Source organism: Peromyscus californicus, unplaced genomic scaffold (assembly GCF_007827085.1).
Source record: "Peromyscus californicus insignis strain IS unplaced genomic scaffold, ASM782708v3 Scaffold_22__1_contigs__length_63687245, whole genome shotgun sequence".
Classification (NCBI taxonomy): Eukaryota; Metazoa; Chordata; class Mammalia; order Rodentia; family Cricetidae; genus Peromyscus; species Peromyscus californicus.
Genome location: NW_026294525.1, coordinates 25,878,389 through 25,899,235, shown reverse-complemented (window position 1 = coordinate 25,899,235; position 20,847 = coordinate 25,878,389). Strand labels below are relative to the sequence as shown.

General features: G+C 42.2%; 1 long non-coding RNA gene across 9 annotated transcripts in view; it reads right to left on the bottom strand.

The window, feature by feature from the left end:
• Window positions 1-20,847, bottom strand: part of LOC128118457 (uncharacterized) — a 73,567-nt gene that overhangs the window by 19,301 nt on the left and 33,419 nt on the right. For 3 of the 9 annotated variants that reach the window (XR_008221230.1, XR_008221224.1, XR_008221231.1), the window contains 4 exons: window positions 9,014-9,313; window positions 7,729-7,849; window positions 2,605-2,988; window positions 1,397-2,064 (listed from right to left, as the gene is read on the bottom strand). This is a non-coding gene — a long non-coding RNA (uncharacterized LOC128118457). Of the gene's footprint in view, window positions 1-1,396; window positions 2,065-2,549; window positions 2,989-7,071; window positions 7,476-7,728; window positions 7,850-9,013; window positions 9,314-20,847 lie in introns of all 9 variants that reach the window. The other 6 variants (XR_008221226.1, XR_008221232.1, XR_008221225.1 and 3 more) reach the window with 5 other exon arrangements.

Below are 20,847 nucleotides of genomic sequence, written 5' to 3'. Positions count from 1 at the left end.
TGTAGTTTGATCAAGCTAAACTTTGAAACATAAATAATTCATCCATTGCTAACGAATTACGCATAAAATGAATAGTATTTATCCGGGCACGGTGGTATACACCTATTATTGCAGCACCCTGAAGGCTGCAACAAGAGGATTGCAAGTTCTAGGCAAGCCTAGGCTAGATAGGAAGTCCTAGGTCAGCCTGAACTACAGGGCCAAACAGTCTCAAAAAACCCAGCCAGCCAACCAACCAACCACCCACCCAACTGAAACCAAAAAACTCCCCAGTCGTTTAAGGAGCTATAGTTTATATTTTAGTTCTTTCTCCTGCTGGGAAATAAAATATGGTAATATTCAGTGTGTGTGTGTGTGTGTGTGTGTGTGTGTGTGTGTGTATGTGTGTGTGTGTGTGTGTGTGTGTGTGTGTGTGTGTGTGTGTGTGTGTATGGGGGGCATTTTCCATATTTAAATGGACACTGGTCCAAAAAGTTTAAGTTACAATATTCAAGCAAGAGCTTGTTAAATACAAAGGGCAATCACATCTTGATTTTGGGTGACATAAAGGAAAATGTCCTAGAAAGCCAAAATCCACTTGAATTGTTAGGTTATGGCAAGGATATTAACTTCTGTTCTAGAACCAAACACTTAAACACAGAGGTATAATGAAATGGCTGCATGTGTTGACAGACCTGGGGTGGTGGTGGTGGTGGTAGCGGAAGGATGTGGAAAGGGTGGGAACACAAACAATGAGCTCATAAGCCAGAGGCTTGATAACTACACAGTTCTGTTACTCCAGGTTTGTCTGATGTCAGGATATCCAAATGGAATGGAAAATCCAAGTTGGCCTAATCAGTACAATTCAGAAGTTGACACTGAGGGGCATTAATCCAGATTCCTACATCTTGAACAAGGCAAAAGCACAGATGGTCCAAGATTACTTATATTCCAGGTCTGACTGCTGCCCTCAGTGTCTTTAGGGCTCCCCCAACCCAAATCTGAAAGGGACAATGTTAGAAGAGAAAGACAAGTGGTCTGGGCATGGAGGTCTAAAGCTGGGAGTTATTTCTAAGTGGGGCTGGATGCTTGGAGTGTGGTTTGGTTTTGTTTTGTTGTTGGTTTTTCAAGACAGGGGTGCTCTGTGTAGCCCTAGCTGTCCTGGAACTCACTGTGTAGACCAGGCTGGCCTCCAAATGAGAGATTTGTCTGACTGTTGGATTAAAGACGAGTGCTACTCACTGCTTGGCTGTTTTTTTTTTTTTAATTAACTATTTATTTAGTTTTTAAATTTTATGAAGACTCATTCACTCATGGGAGGAGAAAAGAAAAGATTAGAAAAAGACACCCTTCCCCCAAAGAACTTCCTACACTGTTTTATAGGTTTGGCCAAAATCCAATATGATTTGAATCTTACATTTTGGGCTAGACTCTAGGTTGATTCCCAGTATAATAAGACAGATTCTGAAAGACATAAAGAGAGAATAACTGTTAAGGGGCTCTTCTCTTTTTATTGTTTATCAAGTTAAATACCAAATATTCACACATTGTCACATGGATTTCCACCCTCTGCCTACAGTGGACGACATTGCCAGGTTTGTGCCCCAGGGGAGGTGCAGCTCATTAGAAATGGGGTGAACACAGTAGTTTTCCCACCTCCAGCTGAGACAGAAGGATTATAATCTTTATTATTGTCTCCTTGGAACAGAGATTAGTGGCTCATGTGACATCACCTCTGTATTTTTTAAAATTTGAGATAAAAACAACAATAACAAATGGAGATGTTTCTTCCCTATTATTTATAGAATCACAAATACCAAAAGAACAAGGATTTCTTTAAAGAATTTTTAAGCATGAACTATGCAGGTGCTCCATTTTCCCTTCAGTCACTGCAGCCTCGTTCCAGAGAGGGTGTGAAAAGACCTTGGCACACTTCTTTCACTGGTGTGGTCATAGCCCATCCGAGAGGAAAAACTCAGAGAGTCACACTGCCAGATACCTCGGAAGCAGTCAAGTTCTCCCAGGACTCCCATGTTCTTCCCTGAAGCGTCTGAGCTCTCTCTTCCCTTATGATTCTACAGGATCCTAGGGAAAAAAAAAATCAATCTCCTTTAGGAAGACAGAGCAGGTGTGTATGAAACAGTCCCAATGCTGTCTGTATCAGAGCTTTGTCTTTCATTCAGAGTACAGGAACCACCCAAGAGTCTTGTTAAAATGCAGATTCTGGAGTGAGCCACAAGACATGGCAGGTGTAATAAACGTATGAATGATACCATTATGCTTGGCCCCAGATCATGCCTGTAGACAGACTAGCCTACCTTCTCTTTCCCCTGGCCCCAGACCATGCCTAGAGAAAGAATGGCTCGTCTTCTCTTCCCCTTACGCTAAGCACAGCTGTTGTTAGAGACTGCTAAAGCATACCACCATCATTCCTTGTCAGGAGCAAGAAAGTAGGTGCATGTAGTTGGTATCACAGAAATTATATTTTATTATACCGGGGGTCCTCCTACGAGATTCACACTCGAAATTCCTAACAACAGTTCTAAGCCTATCTCCCCGAGGCTGCTCACCTTTGCAGCATACCTCAGCTGAAGGTCGGCTGCTTATCTCCCCGAGGCTGCTCACCTTTGCAGCATACCTCAGCTGAAGGTCGGCTGCTTCTCACAGTTGTCTCCAGCTCAAAGGTCAAGATCTGGGGGGGAGAATCTCAAGATGCAGGGCAGGTCAAGGTGGTGTCTCTCCAGATGTGCCGAGCAGGGCAACGGTCTTGGTCTCTGCTTACATACTGTCCAGAGGGCGTTGTGGGGTTCTAGTTGTGTGTCTGTCATCTTGAGGAAGTGATGCCACTGGACTCTGGTTATCAGGTGCAGCCTTGGGTGGAGTGGGGATCCTGACTAGGCTGTTTTTTACATGTCTAAAAGGCATTCTTTTTCTTTTGCTATGTTCATCACAATCTTCTACCTCTTGTGAGGCAGCTCCCACTTCCCTGGCCTTTACAATCCATGGAACCTAGAATGAGATATTTTTGTGGGATGCTAAGGGTTGAAGCTGGGACTTTATATATGTTTTATAGGATCTCTGCCACTAGGCTGTACCCCAAGCCCCATAATAGTTACTTTTAATTTAGGATTTAGGATTTAATTTTTATTAAAGAGGTTTTTTTTTTTTTGGTTTTTCAAGACAGGGTTTCTCTGTATAGCTTTCTGCCCTTCCTGGAACTCGCTTTGTAGACCAGGCTGGCCTCGAACTCACAGAGATCCACCTGGCTCTGCCTCCTGAGTGCTGGGATTAAAGGCATGAGCCACTACCACCCGGCTAAAGTGGTTCATTTTAAAAGAATGGAAATACATTTATTTTAAATATTATTTTTCTCAAATGTATATTTCAAACTCCATAGATTCTCCCATCAGCATATGCACGCACACATTTGCATACAACCACCCACACACATATCTACTCTGCGTAGCAAGACATAAAACAATGTTGCTGAGCTGGGTGTGGTGGAGCATGCATGTGATCCCAGCTCTTAGGAGGTAGAGCCCGGAGTTTGAGGTCAGCCTGGGCAGCATAGCAAAACCTCATCTGGAGAATTTCTTTTTCCCTGGCCACAGAATTTTTCCTCATGCTCTTTACCAGTAAATATCACTCCCCGAAACCACCACCATGCTGATACCTATCACCCACAGTTCAGTTTTGCCTCTTCTTAAAATTCCTAAAAATGGAACCATGTATCATGTATTCCTTTGCATCTACCATATTTATTTGTCACAAATGCCTGAGACATTTATCCACATTGTTGATAATGGCAGCAGTAATCTGTGATTTTTTTATTAGCATGTGGAAGTCCATTCTATTAATATTATGCAACTTATTTATGCATTATATGGCCGATCAAAATTTAGGATGTTCACATTTTAATAATTGTTACTAAAACTTAAGCTTATGATTGCTATGTGGTGAGTATTTACCTAGAAGCACATTGCTGGATCATATGGTAGGTGTGTTTAGCTTTGGAACTATGTTATTATAAGGACTTAGTTTTATATAAAACTATGTTATTATAAAGGAACTTCTGTTGTGGACTTTTAATATGCTAGTTATTTTTCCTAATACATGTAGAAAAAACATTAATCTTCACCATTGTATGACCTAAACATTTTCACATCCACTTCAGAAATAATTGGTATAGCTAGAAGACTTGGGATTTGGCACGTGACTGATTTAAATGCTATGACTGATTTAAATGCTATGTGTGAGATCTCTGAGTCTCAGATTCATGAACTACAATTTATTTTTTTCGAGACAGGGTTTCTCTGTGTAGTTTTTGGTGCCTGTCCTGGAACTCACTCTGTAGACCAGGCTGGCCTCAAACTCACAGAGATCCACCTGGCTCTGCCTCCCGAGTGCTGGGATTAAAGGTGTGTGCCACCACCGCCCGGCTGAACTACAATTTGATGTTAACAACATAGTGAATCTTACGAAGATAAAGGTTGAGGGAAAGAAGGTGGATTCTAGGGCACATGTTGTACAATTCCTTTGCTGCTGAATGGTCAGGATTATAGTTAACCTTCCCAAAAGGTAGCAAATCTATGGTCCCACTTCCCTGAGCACACTCAATCTCAGTACACTGGACTACCTAGACTTGGGAGAATCTTCTGGGATGCTGGAAATATTTATATCTCATGCATGTATCTGTATAGCATACACATACAATTATGTGCCACATTATGATAGCTCTAGCAAGAGGGACTGCATGTACAACCACAAATATTTAAGATGTTGCTGTGCAGTAATATCATAGCTTAGCTCGCATATATCTATGATGTTCACACAATGATGAAGTCATGATAATGACAAGGTTCTTAGGCATTCTTCTTGCTAAGCAGCACATGTCTGCACTTATATACATATACTTATGCATATTTATGTATACAACCACAGCATAAAACTTGGGGCTCTTTTTTTAGGGTGTTTATCATGTTTCTTGACTCAGGTGCTGATTACACAAATGTGCCTGGATTGTAAAATTTCATCATGCTGTACAAACATGATAGATGCACTATAAATGTGTGTTTTTATAAAAATGGATATGATAATAAACATAATGTCTGCTTCCAAGTTTGTTGCATGAAGTACAGAAAGGGTTATTACTACAGGAATTTTTCTGTGGGGGATACAATGTCTATGTCTCTTCATAAGGTCCCAGTGACAATCTAAATTATGATTCCACCGAAGCTCACCCTGGGGAACCAGTCAGCATCAGGCTTTCTTGTAGGTGAGGGGTTATGGTGGGAGAGTGGGTGCTCTCAAAACAGCTATACTGGAAAGTCTTTACCAGCATGGGTAATGGCTTCCTACAGCCACACAGACTGAGCCTGTCAGTTAACCTTACCTAGTCTAGGTAAGCTAGCACCTCCAGACATCTCCAGGAAGCCACATGCAATTAGGGCAGAACTGGATACAAATGGTTGGGAGGAGTGGCTGGAATCCTAGGTGAGGATCCAGTGACGCTCCCCATACGTGTCCTCTGAGGGAGCATCAAAAGTCAACAGGCCTGCTCTTGATGGCCTCTCGTGGGTTAGCCTCAGCTATTCTGATGAAGATGGTGTCTATTTTGCTCAGAGGACTGTGGTCCCTAGCAGTTGTCAAATCCTAGTTCCGTGAGATCCAACCCATAGTAGACTTAGAACTTGCTGTATGAAATTAGCTACCATATGAGGTATTGGCTCATTCACGTTCACATGCTCTGAACTAGGTGGGAAAGACCTGCTGCCTGGAAGAGTACTTTCCAGACTTGTATGTATACTGTTCGTGTTTGTATTGTATGTGTATGTTGTTTGCACCCATGTGTGTACACTGTACCCAAGACCAGAGGACGTTGGTATACTGCTCTGTCATTCTCTGTCTTGTTCCTTGGAGACAGTCTCTCACTGAACCTGGATAGGCTGGTGGCCAGCAAGCCCCAGCAATCTTGTCTGCCCCGTCCCACAGCACCAGGGATAGAGCTGCACACAGGATTTGAATTCAAGTCCTTATGCTTTCACAGCAAGTACTCTTACTCTTGACTCATCTCCTCAACCATTATATCTTTTTTTTTTTTAAATAAGACAAACATGCAGACCAGAAATTCAGGCAGAATTATAACAGTCTTGAGGCAAAATTCTTTCCTCATTGCTTATGCTTAAGACCTTCAATGATTGGATGAGACCCACACACATTATGAAAGGTAATCTTTACTTAAAGCTGGATGAATGTGTTAGTCACATCAAAACACCTTCATAGCTGCCTCTAAACTAATGTTTGATGCTATAGCCTAATCAAGTTGATGCATAAATTAGACACCATCATGTTTAAAGCGAGATTTATGCTTGGCTAAAATAGCCCTGATTACATATTCATCGAGAGCCTATTCATCTTTGAAGGGTATTTTTATTGTGTTTCAAGTGATGTATGATCTTAGGGGTTAGCGTCACATGGGCCACAGACAGTGCTACTAATCTTGGCTGAAGAATCTTAGTTATAAAGGAGATTAGATATCTAGGTTGTATCAGGAGAGTCAGCTAGCTAAGTCTTTGGGAAGCCTCCAAATCTCATTAAATCATATCTCAAAGAAAAGTCTCTCATCAAAACAGCAGCTAAGATAGTGTGCATCAATCAATGAGGGGTTGAATGTTGTTATTGAAACTTATAATGTGTTTTCTCCAAACAATGTCATAAATAGCAGGTACTCAGAAACCCTAGATATTATCTGTATTTGTATGTTTTAACTATTTCATCAGATGGTTTCATAAATAATGGCCTGATTGCCTCTTCTACTTTCCTGTACTTCCCAAAATATTAGAAATGAGAGATCAGATCTCTTTGCCATACTTAAGTAGGAATGTCCAATGAATTAAAAAAAAAATTAACTGGAAGATGGACCTGTGGATTACATCTGACTCACCGAATTATTTCATTTTGATCTATGGGTTTAAAAACAGTATTAATGTAGACATGCAGAAAGCAGATGATTTCCTTTCAAAATATAGGAGTATGTCTCTCCTTCCTTGTGTGCTGTGGTGGGTGTCCCTGGGAAGAAGTTCCTCTCTTTACCTCTCTCCTTCTGACTTTCTGCACTCTTGGTCCTTATCATCTCTGGCTGGTCCCAGCATCCCTCCTTCTTCAGAGTAGCCTGGTCTGGAGTTCAGCACCATTTCCTTGTCTTACTTAGGGTTTCTATTGCTGTGAAGAGACATCATGACCATGGCAACTCTTTTGTTGTTGTTTTTTTTCGAGACAGGGTTTCTCTGTGTAGCTTTGTGCCTTTCCTGGAACTCACTCTGTAGCCCAGGTTGGCCTCAAACTCACAGAGATCTGGACCATGGCAACTCTTATAAAGGAAGGCATTTAATTGGGGCCAGCTCACAGTTTCAGAGGTTTAGTTCATTATCATCATGGTGGGAAGTATGGTGGCATGTAGGCAGACATGATGCTGGAGAGGTAGCTGAGAGTTTGTTCTGCATCCAGATTGGCAGGCAGCAGGAAGAGAGAGTGACACCAGGCTTGGCTTGAGCACTTGAAACCTCAAAGCCCACCCCCAGTGACACACTTCCTCCAACAAGGCCATACCCACTCCAACAAGGCCACACCTCCTAACTGTGCCACTCTCTATGAGCCTGTGGGGACCATTTTCGTTCAAACCACCACAGGATCCATTCCTGTTTCCCCAGCCCACGTTTGTGTCATATGCCCAAGACCATGAGTGCTTACCCTTTGTCCTCGGCCCAGTGTAAGGACATAGCCACATTCGATGACATCTTCTTGGCCTCCTTCGTTCCCTCCAGCATCCCATTCTCCCTCTGTGGGCCCCAGCCTGCCAGGCCGTACCTTGCTGTGGGGAGAGAGGTCCTCTGAAACAGTCCCCCCAACACCTGCATTTAAAGGCGCCCAAGGTGCCTGTCACTTCCTCACTAAAATCTTGTGTTCCTCTTTCATTCCCAGTCCAGTTTTGCCCCCTCACAGCCTCAGAGTGGCAGGAAGGATCCAATCCACAACACGGTTTGACTTGTGCCCCCTGGGTCTATGCTGGCACAATCTGCCAGAGTTCTGGGACCCTCTGCTGCTCGCCCGTCACTTCACAGGCTTCTTCTGTGTGGGCTTCTTTTGGTTTTCACGGTTTCTGAAGCAACTCGAATTTGTAGTTTACTTTCATAAAATAAAAAATTGAAGTTGCAAGACCTTTAGAAAAGGGTTTCTGGATTTTCTTAAATTATAAACCAACCAGAGATCTGGCAATACTAGGGCAGGATTATGCATGATAAGCACTGACAGGAGGAAAGGAATGGCAGTCCTCAGCGTGTGTTTCCCAGGTCACAGGAGCCACCACCCTGGCTGGCTTCCCTGTTACATTGCCAGCACTGTCCTATTAGCTAAACTGTAATCTCCGACACAGTTTGCGTCTGTCATCTGGCCAGGGCTATGATCCGGTGTCTACCGCTTGGGCTTGAGGGTCCTTCTTTCTGTCATCCGAGAGCCATGAAGATGCAGGTTAAACAGCACTGTATGGTCCCTGCTCCAGAGGACTCAGGCTGCCAAGTATATGAGTGGAGTTCCCCAACCATTTCCACAGGGTTTGGAGGAGAAAGGCTCCATTCCCACGGGGGACCAGCAGTCCTCTTTCCCTCTCTTCTCCATCAGTTTACCCCTTCCTTCCTTCCTTCCTTCCTTCCTTCCTTCCTTATGTCTGTTCCTTCCTTCCTTCCTTCCTTCCTTCCTTCCTTCCTTCCTTCCTTCCTTCCTTCCCTTTCTTTCCTTCCTTCCTCCTGTTTCCACTTTCCTCTCCCTCTTCTTTCTTTTCCTTTGCTGTCCCCTCCTGTTCCCTTCTCTTCTCTTCTTCCTTCCCCTTCCTCCTTTTCTCCATTTCCTCCTTCTTCCCATCATCCCGACTTCAGGTTTGTCTCACCACCAAGGCAGAGAGAGCAAGCCTTCTCGGCCTCCCCACTCCTAGAAGAGGCTGATGCTGATGTGGAGCTGGGCTGGGACGGTGTTGTCTTACCTGGAAGATGGGGTGGAAGGAGGGGAACAGAAGCCCCTCCCCCTCCTTTTCTAGCACCCCCACTATTCCAGATCCCCTCTTTTCACAGAGCAGGTGGACAAGGAGGAACACTTGGCATGAGGGTGACCTTCTCTTTTCTCCTTCTTGCTCCCTCCAGCTTCCTAGAGCAGTTCACTCCCCTTCTTCCTGCCCGTTGTCCCCTGCTTTCCAGTAATCTTGTGGTTCTTGTTCCCAGACAGGAGCTTGCAGGGATTGGAAGCAGGGGCTGTGCTGAGTTGGGGGAGTGTGCCCCAGACGGCTCTGGAAGGCAGGAGGGTAAGAAAGTTCCACCAGGCACTGGGAGAGAAAGTCCTTTCTGAGCCAACCCAACCCGATGAAGGTTAGCACTATTTATGCTGAGTGTGAAGGCAAATGCTTTCAGTTTCTTTCTGTACTTCCTGCCACATTCCTGGCACAGTGCACATTTCGGCAGGTTCATCCTAATAAAGTAGCTTATATGCTAGTTAAACAGTGCTCAACCAAGTTAAGGAAGGAGGTTCTCAAGATCAAGATAGCACACCATTTCAGGGTTTTTAGAAATTGAAGAAAGGACCTTTAAATAGATACCAGGGTTGGCAAGATGGCTTAGCAGGTAAAGACACTTGCCCCTAAGCTGGACAATCCTAACTAGATCCAAGGACCCACATGGTGGAAGGAGAGGACCAATTCCTGAAAGTTGTCATCTGACCTTCATGTGTGAGCTGCAGGATGTGTGCGCGCACACACACACACACACACACCACACACATTCACAAGTAAAAATTTAAATAGTACCAACCATTATTGTATATGATAGAGCAGAAAAGACTGAACAGATATTTCAGTGTTAATATCAAGTAAAACAAAAATCTGGGCATCATTATTTCTCCTCAATGCTAAGTACACAATCAACACATAAAACTGGACAGTGTTTGTATTACGATGGCTAAATTTTTATTAAATACTGACACAGTGAAGGAGCTGTGATTCGCCACTACACAGTGCAAACCAACCAGAGCACTATCTAGGCAGCATTCACTCTGTAAAATCAACAGCAATTCTAAGACAGACCAAAGAATGACACTAATACTGTTGAGAGGTATATCCATCCATCAGAGAAGACCGCTTGGACACGGGTTCAAGCCAATAGAAAGTCTTTATTAGCTGGCCTGTGACGGCACTGTGACACAAGTGCAGTCCCAAACCTTTCTCAGGGTGAGCTTTTAAGCACAAAAAACACATTCTGGGTTGCCACACTCCAGTTAGCAAGACCAGCCAGAAGCAGAACTACCGAAGTCAAAAGGTAAGGTTGGTGTATCTAGGGACATTCCCAGAACTGTGGCCTTTGGTGGACTACTAGGTCTTTGTTCTCATTTAGGCAGGTATGCTCTTAGGCCAGAATAGTGCCTCAGTGCCTCTAACATGGCACCAGTTATGCTAAGATCTGAGGATCTGTCACAATTTAGGAGGCATGTTTTAGAAATTACTGGTTTTTACTACTAGATTCTCTGAAAATGTTAATTTCAGTTGTTAAGAAAGAGAAAAAAAAAATCTAGGCCCAGTGGCCTAGATACATGGGAGGTTCAGACAGAAGGATTCCAAGCCCAAGGCTTGCCTGGGCTACAGAGTAAGTTCAAGAGCAGCCTGACAACTTTGTGAGTTCCTATATCAAAATAAAAAGTGAAACAGAGGGCTGGAGACATGGCTCAGTGGTAGACAATAACCTAGCGAGTACAAGACACTCAGCTCAACTTCCAGTACTGAGTAAGAAAGAAAAAGTAAAAAGCAAAAACTGGGAGAGGATCCAGCTCTGCGGTATCTAACACACTTCAGACACTGGCTTCTTTTAGCACCAAGAGAGGGAGGGGCTAAATACAAAGAAAGACAAAAAGGAAGCCACAGTTAGGATATATCCCAAGGCCGTTCACTCATACAGCCCATAGCCACATACCCAAAAACCTAAGTCATCCTGCTTTCCCTCAATATAATCTCTACCTGAAGGGACACCAGCCCACTCGAACATGTGGCTCTGGCTTGCCTTGTCCTTCTCCCCATTCTCTCTGCCTTGCTAAAAACTATTAGATTATTAACTAAAGCTAGCCACCAAGGTCTGTTCCCTTATTTGGCCACTTCCTCCTCCTGAGGCTGACTACCAAGGTCCAGCTATCAGAAGCCCCCTTTGGCTCACCTAATTAACATGCCCAGTTAAAATTAAACACCTCATCCTAACACGGGGTTTCCCCTTTACCTTTATAAACCACCAAGTTGGCTTGCCTTGAAGAGTTTTAATGTGTAAGAGCCAATCATGAAAAAGGTCAAATTGCTTCCTTGGTTTATAACATTGTGGTAATGTGAGTCAGGTTCTTACCGGTTTGGATTTGAGGTCTCCTATTTTGCAAACTATTTGTGTGTGTATGTGTGTGTGTATGTGTATGTGTGTGTGTAGATTAAATTTTTACCATTTTAAATTATGATGTGGTTTTATTTGGGGGTTAACAAAACTACAGAATCCACTCATAATTATATCAACTATGAAATTATGGTTTGGATTATAATTAATATATATGATATGATATAAACTGATAAAATTAATTCATTCATAAAGTTCATGTGTTACATGACTTATATCATGAACAAGATGAGAAATTTGGCTAGGCAGAGGTTTGTCTTCTATTATAAGGTGAGAGTTGGGCTTTCAGAAAGTGGATGTCCGATGTGGATACTTGGTATACATACTGGCTCCTTGACAGGCAGGCTGATGTGTATGGGGTTTGAGAAACTGATTCTCTTAAAACTGTACTCACACGATCCTTGGAATGTTTCAGGAACCCCAGAGTACACAAGTTTGGAGGTCATTGCAATTAAGAACCAGTTGACCTGCTCACTAAATGGAGTAAGAAGCAGGAGCAGTAACAACTAGGATGAGAAGGACCAGGAGCTTCTTATATGAGTATGTATATATATATTCATATAAGATGATCTTTCTATATCCAGGTAGATGTTACCATTTTCATTCCTATTTCTTGAAAACGGAAATGTTTCAGTCATTCTATTAATCCACCAGTTGTCTTTCCCTGTGTGTCTAGTTGAAGGAGGAGAGTCAGGACAGTCTGCAAGAATTAGACAACTGGGTGAGACAACGTTACACTCCCACACCTCGGAGGTTAAGGCAGGAGAACAGTGAGTTACAGGCAAGCTCAGGCTGCCTAACAAGACCCTGTATCCACAAAACAAAACAAGCAAACAACAAAAATAAGCGAGGCCTGGTGGTACAAACCTGTAACTCCAGTTACCTGGAAGACTTACGTCTTAGATGTTTTATTATATTTTAAAAAATACAACGTGCTTGTACTTGTATGGGAGCTCCCCTCCCCCCTTTTAAAATTGATAATAGATTTTTTTCATGCAATATATTCTGATCCTGTTTTTTTTACTTCCCCAACTCCTCCCAGTTCCTCCCCACCCACTCAAATCTCCTGTCTCTCATTAAGAAACATACAGATGATAACAACAACAACAAAGACCAGAACAGGACAAAACAAACAGAAAAAACAAAGAGCCAGAGAAAACCCACAAAAACCACTTAAAGACCCAGACATACATGTTCACACACACAGGAATCCCATAGAAACACGAAATCAGAAAACATACTATATAAGCTAAAAGACCTGTAAGGTTAAAAAAAATGCCCAGACAAAGCCTTATGAGACAAAAGACCGCCAAGAATACCACTAGGTTTGTTTTGTGTTGGCCATCTACTGCTGGGCATGGGGCCTGCCCTTAAGTGTGGTTTGTGTACCCAGTGAGACTTTGCTGGAGAAAAGTAGTGTTTCCTTTTTGAGGGGTTGTCCATTGGGGACAACTCCTGGGTTAGGAATGGGGGCTTGTGTCCACTTATCCTCTCAGTGCTGGGGACCGGTTTGGTTTTGACCTGTGGAGCTCCTATGCCACAGTCTCTGGGAGTTCACAAGCGCATCAGACCTGTTGTGTCTAGAAGGCCTTGTTTCCTTGGTGTTCTTCATCCCCTCTGGCTTTTACAATCTTTCCACCTCCTCTTCTTCAGGGTTCCCTGAGCCCTGAGAGGAGGGATTTGATGGAAACACCCCATTTAGGACTGAGTGTTTTAAGGTCTCTCAATTTTGGGTCTCTCAATTGTGGGTCTCTGCATTTGTTCCCATCTACTGCAGGAGGAAGTTTCTCTAATGATGGCTGAGCAAGACACTGATCTAGGATATAGCAGATTATCGTTAGGAGTCATTGCATTGCTACACTCCTCCAGTAGAAGAGTGATATTGCTTTTAGCCTAAGTCCATGGCCTATCTAGTCTCAGATTATAGGTCACTTGAAAAATGTCAGGCACGGGTTTCATCTCATGGAGCAGGACTTAAATCCACTCGGACAGTGGTTGGTGACTCCCACAACTTCTGTGCCACTACTGCAGCAGCGCATCTTTCAGGAGGGCCACCATTGTGTGGAAGGTTTTGTAGCTGGGCTGGTATTTACTTTTCTTCTCTAGTAGAATGCCCAAGAGTGGTAGAGCTGGATTTTGAGGGAGATCATCTTCCTGAGGAACTGTCACACTGATTTCCATAGTGGCTGTACAAGTTTGCACTTCCACCAGCAACGGATGAATGAACCTCTTACTCCACTTAGTCATCAGGGAAATGCAAATCAAAACTACATCGAGATTTCATCTTAACACCAGTCAGAATGGCCAAGAACAATAAAACAAAATGACAGCCCACGGTGTATTTACATGTAAAATCTTATCACCTGGAATAAAGACACTTTGACTTCTTCCTTTCCAATTTGTATCCCCTCGACTCCTTCAGTTTTCTTGTTGCTCTGGCTAAAACTTCAAGAACTATATTAAATAGATATGGAGATAGTGGATAACCTTGTCTTGTTCCCAAGTTTAGTGGAATTTGAGTTTCTCTCGATTTAATTTGATGTTGGCTGTGGGCTTACTGTATTACCTTTAATATGTTTAGATATGTCTTTTGTACCCCTAGCTTCTCCTGGATTTTTATCATGAAGGGATGTTGGATTTTGTCTAATGCCTTTTCTGCATCTAATGAGATAATCATTTGGTTTTTGTCTTTGCACAGGAGTTTTTAAGCTGGGCAGATTGTCTCTCTGAACTAAACAATGATTTGGTTAGTGATGAATGGATATTGTATAGAAAAAGAAAAGAATTCTAGTTTCATATTTTGGTGCAAGAAATACAGGCTGAGTAGCAGGTCTCAGTGGAAAGACAGTGAACGCAGGTGTTATGTTGAAGGTAACAGGGTCACCCAGCCAAGGTCCTTAGCTGAAGAAGCAAGGCTGGGGACAACTTTGATCCTTCTCATCACAGTATTGTCAATGTGTCTTTCCTTTAAGGTCTCAGTAAGTCAGTTACTTGGTTCTTAGGAGCAGTGACCCCAAACTGGAGCATATCTACAGGTGTGGGGAAACATTCTAAGGGTCATATGAGCACAGTTTTATGGGAGTCAGCTCCTCAGCTCTTGAATCCCATACATACATCCCATACATGTCTGCCTGGCAGCTAGCTGGCATGTTTGTAAAGATGCCTCATTCTGGTATCTACTTTTCAAAAATCTTTCTCCAATTTAAAGATGAAAGACTCCGTCTGAATTTCATAATATATAATTACCAATTTATTTTAAAAAGTGCTATTTTCTTTTATAATTTATTATGAAAATGGGAAAACTAATTATATAGAACTTCTTGACTTTGGTTCTTTCAACTATCTGTCTTGTAGGATGTGCTTTATAGCTTGTCTTTCAATGGTTTTCAAAATATCCCTTAAAATCCACATTAATTCATTTACTTGAATTGGAAATGGTTGCCTTTGCTAGTCAGGTGAGCTGACAAACATTTTCTATGGATTTGGTGAGTTAAATTTGTTGTCTTATCCCATTTACAATTTGATAAAACAAAACAAAACACTGAAAACAATGTGATAATAAAATGTGTTAGAAATCATAAATTGGGCTAGGTGTGGTGACGCATGCCTGTAATCTCATCATTTAGATTCTAAGGCAGCTGGACCATTAGCTCCAGGCCAGCCTGAACTATGTAGTAAGACATTTATTTTTCACACACGTGCACACATGCATACAGACACAGAGTCAGGTATAGTGGGACATACATGTAAACCCCTGTGCTGCAGAGCCTGAGGCAGAAAGGCTGGTGAGAGTTTGAGGCCAGCCTTCACTACACAGGGAATTCCAGGCCAGCCATGACTTTGTACTGAGATCCCACCTCCTCCCAAAGTAACATCTAGTAAGCAGTCAACTGCCAAGTCTTACATAGCTTCTTGGAAAAAGTCACAGGAGCTGGATAAGGAAATTCACTTGTAAGTCAGATCGCTTCCACTTCTTTTCTTTCAACAAAATTGAAGACAAGCCTAATCAAGTCATTTGATACAATATGAAAATAATGCTATAACAAACCAGTAGGTGATTTATGATACAAAATTTAGAAGAAGCTCAAGAAATTGTGTGTCTTTGTTTTAGCAAAACCTTTTCTATACCCTCACACTTATTACATAAACATGATTTCTTAGTCTGTATATTATAAAATTAAAAAATAGGGGGAAATGAAGCTAAACTTTTTTCATTTTAGTGGTAAATAGTATTCATGGATTTATGATTGAATTAATTTTGAGAATGAAGTACAATTCCTCTCATTAATAACTGTACTTCCAATGAAAAATTTATTTGTATTTAATAATGTTCGAAAGTATTAGCAAATGGATAATAGAGAATAATGGGGGTGAATATACCTTGATACCTTGTATATAAAACTGTATAAAATTTAAAAACTTAAAAAGTGTTAGTAATATTGATGTTTAGACCAACAGTGTACTTGTAATGATAGAAAATACTAATAATTAGGGCACTTAAAAATTCATTAGAAATTCATAATTATGTCATATATTTAAATGACCATTCAGATACTACATTTCTTAACCATTCAAACATAGAATGTTAAAATTGAACATACTTACATGGAGACTTTCAAGTTGCATTAGCAAGGGAAAAAGTAAAATTTCTGACTGCTAAAAATAATTTTTGTTCAGATATTTAAAAAGCAGACAGTTATCAAACTGCTAAGACATTTAGATACCATAAGCTGGTTAAAAAACAGTGTAAGTCTTACTGGATGCATCCGCATTTAACGCATACTTGAAATGATATCCAATACAAGCGTTTTGACTTACAATAAGTACAGTTTTATGGAGTCTTATACAGTCACAGAGTAGAATATATAGTCTGAAGATCGCTACCATGGAAGCTGGCTCTTTCCAGTTATCCTGGGCACCAGGCCCAGAGTCAGTTGGGCATAGTCTACACACATGGTGCTTCTGTGCCCAGCTCCTGCAGAGCTGGGGTCAGTGCCAGGCTCCACACTTTTCCCTAGGAGGGGAGTGGAGGTGTTAATATGTTTCCTGGAGTATGTGAATATTTATGTGGCTTGCTTCAGAGGCTCCACACAGAACACAAACAGGAAACCCAACTTTTCTGTCCAACTCGCTGAGATTAGACTAATGGGCATGTATAGTTGTATAGCTCTAAGTCTGAATTCAGAGGGACTCACTGTCAGCCAGATCCTACCAGATATTAGATAGGCGACTTAAAGGAAGTCAATAAATCCATCCGGATTGAACTTCTCTCATATGGAAATCAGTGATGATGCTAGTCATACCTCACGTCCTATAATTGAAAATCTTAGGCATGAAGAAAGTGTTATACACGACTCAATTCTCCATTTATCCAGGTGGGCTTCAGAGAAGGGAGCAATGGAAAGACCATGAGGATCCAGAAACAGAGGAGACAGATACAAGTACAGATACCATAGGAATGCACGGCTCCAGGCTAGGGATGATAGCTGAGCTGGCAAAGTGCTTGCCTCAAAAGCTTGAGGGCCTGAGTTCGAACCCACATACAAATGCCAGGTGTGCTGACACATGCTTGTAATTCCAGCACTAGAGAGGTGGAGACAAGGGATCCATGGGGCCCACTAGCCAGCCAATCTAGCCTAGTTGGGGAGCTCCAGGTCAACAAGAGAGCCCATCTCAAAGGAATGGATGGCTCTCCTGAGGATGACGCCCAAGGTTACCCTCTGGCTTCCACATGTGCACATGTGTATCCCCCAAGTAAAAACACATGTTCAAACAAAAAAAAGAAATACAAGGTTCCAGAGGTTTTAAGGGTCACAACTGGGAATTATATTTCTACTTTCGTTGTAGCCAGATGTTGCCTTTGCTTTAGCTGGTCATGAACTTTTCATTTGTTCATGTCTTAGCATAGCGAAACAGAAATATCAGCGTTCAAGGAAGTCTTGTGGCAAAGCTACCTGAGGCATACAATAACTCAGGTAAGACAGCGATGGAGTTCTGTCCATCAGTTAGAGTCAGGATGAAGCTCTGTCATCCTCAGTAACCGCCACTTCTTTCCCAAAGCTCCTACATCACACACGGCGTACATGCCTTCATTGTGGGGGTTACCACTCTGGAGAGAGAGAATCACTTCTAGTCACATGTATCCCGTGGGCTAGAAGCTAGTAACATAGCATTAATTATAAGGTGTTAAGAGATACTGCTGACATTTTGTCAGCCATATGTTCCCTACAGTGTGGGAGTTCTAATTCCGTCATTAAAGAGAATAATGGATTTTAGTGGACTAAAGTTAGTCTGTTACAATCCTCCCCTCTGGGTTTCTGAATATAGGCACTTTTCTTCCTACAAATCCATCCCATTCACTTCTTCCCTAACAGATGCAGTTCAAACACATTACCTATTACTATGGCTAGTTCAAAGACCAAGATCTCTGTCCAATGTGCAATGGCCCTTATCAACAGGACTGTCAATCATTTGCCTTGCCAGCCCATAAATAAAAAGTATTCTGGCCTGCACCTCATGTTCGAAATAATAGCAGTAATAGCAGGGTCGCCTCAGTACCCTGATTTGTCACAGAGAGGACTGAAATATGTGGTAGTCATGAGCTAATGTGAATTAATTCCTTCCCAGAGGGAGTAATGAAAACCTAGGTCCTGATGATGAAGCCAGGGCCCACACAGTTAGACCGGGATCTGCTCTCTGGAAGGAGCCTTGCTGTCCACTACTCTCTATGGCCCCTGCCTTTAATTTTGTGGTCTGTTAGCCTCTTTGAACCCTATGTAGGTTCAAATTCAGGCCCTCACGCTTTTGAGGCAAGCCCAGAACAGAGAACAGAACAGCAAGAACAGATAGCTGCGGTTAAATTTTTTTTTTTCAGAGCTGAGGACCGAACCCAGGGCCTTGCGCTTGCTAGGCAAGCGCTCTACCACTGAGCTAAATCCCCAAACCCTAAATTTTTAACTTGTTTGCTTCTCTACAATTTTTGGCATCTGAGGTGGGTACTGGAGAGTGTCCTGCCTGGTGGTGCAGGTTTAAAGGCCCAAGTTCCTTCAGGAGTCTAAGAACAATACGGGTCTCACACCTTGACCAGGTCTGTCCCTGAGATGCTGTTACAGCTTTACCCGCACAGGTATGTTCTAGTCATCGGGAAGATGGACTCAGGCATGGCGCTTGCTCTTCTAATTGCCCTCAGCTTCTAGGAAGCTCCAAACAGACTCTTGGACATTTCTGCAGGGAAAAACAATCACCAAAATATTGGAAAGAGCATGGCCTCTTTCCTTCCTGCTTTCTTCTTGTTGTGAAATTGCATGGCATGGCAGATGAGCTCATAGGGAGAACCCCCGCTGTAAAGGAGTCTTGGAGAGGACATTCATTGTTAGAGTTCCTATCCTTCTAAGCAGAAGGAGGATAGGTTGTGTGTTGAATTTGCCATTCCAGAACACCCATCACAAGGTTTATAACAGAGTACATCACTTTAGGAAGTTCACTGTCTTGGGGGCTGGAGAGATGACTCTGTCCATACATCTTTGCATCACAAGCATGAAAAACTGAAGTCAGTCCTCAGAACCCACATTAAAACAAAACCCTCAAAACTGGAGGTGACGGTACTTGTAATTCCAGCCCTAGGCAGGCAGAGACAGGCAGATCCCTGGGGCTTGTTGGCTAACGAGCTTTGGCAAGTTCCAGGCCAGTGGGAGACCCTGTTTCAAAAATCAAAGTGAGGGCCAGGGCTGTAGCTCTGTAGTAGGTCTCTTGCTGGCATTCATGAGGCCTTAGGTTCAATTCCCAGCACTGTAAAAACAAACTAAAACAACAACAACAAAAAATAACAAAAACCACAAGGTGGCTGTCTCCTGAGGGATGACATAAGGTTGTTTTCTGACCTCCACACTCATGCACACACTTTTACACATGTATATACATGCATGCATATACACATGCATGCACATATGTGCATCAGCACACATGCACGTACACACAAAAGAAAGTTTGCTATCTCAGTGATTCTAATTTAGCAGATCTTGAGGTGCAGTTAAGTCCTATATAGCTCTGTATGTGTGTGCACATGCGTGAATTCCAGATCCCCTTTGCATTCTCAAAGAGAACTTTTGTGAATGTCACTATACAGTAGTTGATGTCTGTAAGACCTCCAGCAAGGAGGTGGATGCAATCCTAAAGGGTCAGTCTGGACCAAAGCCAGAAAATGAGAAAGGAATTAAAGAAACCTTATCACCTTACCATCAGGTTTAAGGAAAATCAAGGCTTCCCGAATTTTCCCGTTTGGGTTGAGCTTTTAGAGTAGCAGGAAAACTGCGAGATGAGTGTGCCGTGACCTGCTTTGTCCCCGTAACACCCTCTCTACACCCTTACCATCACTGCCATCGCTGCTGTTTCTGCAGGAATGGCTCACTCCTGAGGCTATCATTAACACCCCACTCCACTTTAAAGTGAGATCTGCCCAGAGTGGCGCCTATTTGTTGCTCTGAAGTTGCAATACACTAATTGGCAATGTTGAAAGATGGAAAACCTTAATTTGACTTCCTGGATACCCTACCACTAACACATGATTTAGACTTAAGTATCTGGCTCATTTGTTCTTGGTTTCTCACACAGGCCATATTTAAATTGTCAAAAACCTATCTGATGGTCAGTACTGCATCTTGAGAAGTTCTCTTGTAACCATGGGAAACTATATAAATGATAGGTTATGCATAACAAAAGTACCAGCATAGTTTTAAGATTACTGCATGTGTTTTGAACCTAGAATGAGTGTTTCTTCCCTACAAATTATTCTGGTGAAATTTTGCAGTTTGTTATTATGTGTGTCTGATCTGCCTCTTCCCACCCCGTACATACATATACACATTTTCATCCTTTTCTAGTTTTGAGAAGCAATGTGATTTTCACAGCTAATGTTTGAAGTTTGAATCAAACACCACTCTGACCTAGCTCTGGGACTCTAAAGTTATTCAGCTTCTCTGGGCTTCAGCTAGCTCACTGGTAATTACTGTTGTATATTAGCCTCTTAGGGTCATTAAAGGTCTAAGTGAGGTAATGTCCACAAAGTTCTTAGCATAGATCATGGTACATAGTAACTGTTCATTAAATGTAAACTGTTCCTTTTATTCTGAGCCACATCATGCATATTTAATGAACTGAACTTTTGTTTAAATTTTTAAAGAGTTTATTTTGGGGAAAATGACATTCATATAGGTGCACGCCAATATATTATCAGATCACTTATAAATATCTTATGATGAAATAATGGGAAAACAGTGTTTACTATTAGCTCCAAAGTTCAAGTCTACACTTTATAATTTAACTTTGATGCTTAAGGGGCAGAATGAGCTCTTTTGATACATTGTAAGTGCATTAATCTATTCAAAGTTACATGATCTAGTCGATGACA